At 39.1% G+C, this 3,413-nt stretch overlaps 1 long non-coding RNA gene across 1 annotated transcript; it reads left to right on the plus strand.

The window, feature by feature from the left end:
- Positions 1–1,483: 1,483 nt before the first annotated feature.
- Positions 1,484–2,978, plus strand: LOC150030090 (uncharacterized). The gene is made up of 2 exons (XR_016527167.1): positions 1,484–1,998; positions 2,171–2,978. It is a non-coding gene; the product is annotated as an uncharacterized LOC150030090 (long non-coding RNA).
- Positions 2,979–3,413: the final 435 nt, after the last annotated feature.

Here is a 3,413-nt window from a genome sequence, read left to right on the forward strand (position 1 = left end):
TTAAGAAACTCTTCATTTGATAGACCCAAGTAATGTAGTTGGTGCAATCAAGTTTTTGGGATTGGTGTCCTAATTCTCTCGGAGTCTCGTTATTTGTAATATACACATTGTTATGAATAAAATAAGAGTTATTTTATCTGGCATTTACTCATATCCAATAAACAAAGCTCCATGGTTATTGTTTGAAAACTTAAGCATGTATATGAGATATACAAGTGGATCATGCCTTAAGTGATAACCTAAATATGTCTGTAGTATAAGGATTAAGGAGGGATTCCTGATCCTGGTGATACTACAGATACGGCCCACTTTATAGAGGTTTGCAAGTGTTGTAAACTACTACAGATGGTAGATCCTAACCATTCATGTGGAGACATGCGAGCAGGGATGTCCTATACAAAGAGTTTGTATAAGATCGGACCACGAAATGATTCGTCTCTGTATATAACGTCGTTGATACTGGAGACTTACATCTCACCTAAACGACCATAGGTGACATGACCTCAATCCTGAGTATTTTGGGAACTTCTGCCTTTGAGGGTGGTCCTTTGATTAGTATGGGTGAGAGTGTCCAGATTTTCAACTCAACATGTCTACCTTTTTGAGGACTTGTCTAATTCGGGAGCTGGGAACTCAATTACACAAGATGAAATTCAGTTCTTCCCCGAAACAGGGGTAAGTAGATATATTGCTCCCTTAAAGACTGATTTCGGGGCTTGAACATAGTGGCCACAGCTTCTCTTTGGAAGAGAGAACTCAGTCAAGTAGGACTATGACTTATGTTCATTAGAGGGATCAGTGGTACTTAAGGAGTTAGATGTAACTACAAGGGCATAACGGTTATTGGCCGAGTTGTACTTACGAGCGATCTGTGAAGGGTTATCACACTGTTGATTTGTTAAGATGGACACATAATATATCTGTAGTAAGGAGAGTTCAGCTGTCGGTCTTTAATGGAGTGCCTGGCAATTAACAGATGGTGGATCTTGTGACTAAAGAGTTTAGTCAGTTATTCACGTACTGTTGGAACTTCGAGCTACAGATCCATAAGGTCCCCTTGGTAGCTTAATGGATTCAAGTTGAGGATAAGTTCTTGGTGTTGATTTGAAATGTTCAAATTGACAAGAGGTAATTCGATTATATATGATATGATCAGTATGATGTATGAGATACATCAAGTGGAGGATTAATGTAAATGAGATTTATATTAAGGACCATGAAATAGAAAAAGAGCTATGGTTTATATATTTCATGAGATGAAATATTAAAACTATAGGTTATAAATATACTATGGTAAGTTGGTTATCATATATATTTATAATAATATTAATTATTAGATAATTATCTCTTTTTCTCTAATAACCAATTGAGTGGGAGGTTATTGGTGGTTTCATGGTAACCATGAAATAAAAGGAAAAATGTTTTTCCTAAATTTAGTAATGTTGATTTGAGATTTTCATTCTCGGAAAAGTTCTCACAAAAAGGTTGTCAAGTAAATTAGATTTGCTAAAAGACAGCTTGGATAGACTATATGATCGTTGAGTATTTCTATACGATAGACACTCAGCTGGCCGATTAGCTAAATGATCACATAGCATTTCCTAAACGATCGTATAGCTTTTGTTAAACAATTGGGCATCGTCTATACGATAGACATCTGCCATCTCCCACTTGCTCAATCGTTTACACGATTATTCTCCTCCAGTCTCGTCCTCTAACCAAGTCCACACAGAGCCCACACTTCTAGATTCTCACACCGAGAATACCAAGGTAGCCATTATGGTGGTGTCATACTCAATTCGACATTGTCGAGGTTATTTGGAGGTCGTTTGTGGTGTTCGTGTGGAGTCCGTTGTGTTCGTGATCTTGGAGATCACGGTGTTCGATTTCTTTGTTGATCGTGTTGTGTTGCGGTCATGGTGGACGAGCGTTCGTGTGTTGTCGTCTTGCTGTGAACGAACGTTCGTGATAAAAGGTGTTGAAGATGAGTTTTCAAAGGTATGTTTGTTCTTCCCTTAATCTTAGTAAAGCATGTTGTAATTTCACTTTATGCATGACCGTATGTTTCTGTTTCTTGATTATAATTGTTAATGTTCAAATACGATTGAAATTTGGAACAATATTTCTGCTGCTCATGGGATAAAATATGTATTTTTTGTCTATTACAAAGAAGAATGAATGGAGGGGAGGACGAACGGCTTCTAGGTTAAAAGGTTGAATCGGACAAGCGTTGGATCTGAAGCGGGTGCACCGGGTCGGGTCACGTGGGTGCGTCGGATCGAGACAGGTAGGTTTGTCGGGTCGAGGCAGACAGGCACTGGATCTAAAGTAGGTAGAGCGGGTCAGGTCAGATGGGTGGCCAGATTGAGGCAAGCGACCGCGCTAGGTCAGGGTAGGCAAACACACTGAATCGGTGCAGGCGGGTGCGCTAGGTTTGGATCTGAACAAGCGACAGCGTGGTGAGGCTCTCGCGATCTCTGAACTGCACATATCAACTAAAGCGGTGGCGACATGGTAGATAAGCGACGTGGATCTAAGACTGAGCAGGCGATGGTGTGGTGAGGCTGGATCGGAGCATAGACGGGCCAGCGACACTGGGAGAAGGTCAGAGACGCTGGGAGCAGATCAGCAACGTTGGGAGCATATCAGCAATGCTGGGAGCAGATCAGCGGCACTGGGAGCATATTGTACTGTATGAAGAATTACAACAATGCCCTAATTTTTCCTTTCGTCTCTGATACAATATAGAAAATATCACTATATTTTTGTATTTCTGTACATCTAAAAGGTAAAATACAAGGGTTATTTATATATGGAAGAATACCCATAAATGGATACATAAAAACCTCAATAACCCATATATTCTAGCCTACAAAAATGTAACAACTTAACTATACCAACAAACTAAACCCACAATTATTCACTTTTGCTGCTACTTTGATAAAACCATAATCCAACATTAATGTTGTTTCTGTTGATGTTTGGCATTCAAAGCTGGGTCATCCCTCCATTTCTCATCTTACTGCTTTAAAGAATGTTTTACTAATCGAATCCTTTAATATAGATATTGTTGGGAATATCCTAGAACTCGTAGTTCGTGTTAAACATTCTATTTATCAATAATAATGACTTGTTGATTTTGCATCTTATTATGAAAATCCAATAAACGCATCCTTGGCTATAGTCTGAATGTTGTAACCTTATGTAGTGACAAACAGGATCAAGTTGACAGTATATAGCCTAAATGGTCTAATAAGTATATGGATGAAATTGGGTATCCCATCCTAGTAACATTATTGAATGCGGCCCACTCTGTAGTTGTTACAAGAAGTTGTACGGTGTTACAAACGATGTGATCTACAAATCGTTCATGTTGAGACATGTGAGTGGGGGCATCCTATGCAATGAGTTTG

Source organism: Benincasa hispida, unplaced genomic scaffold (genome assembly GCF_027475165.1).
Source record: "Benincasa hispida cultivar pf3 unplaced genomic scaffold, pf3_genome.v1.1 HicScf587, whole genome shotgun sequence".
NCBI classification, from domain to species: Eukaryota; Viridiplantae; Streptophyta; class Magnoliopsida; order Cucurbitales; family Cucurbitaceae; genus Benincasa; species Benincasa hispida.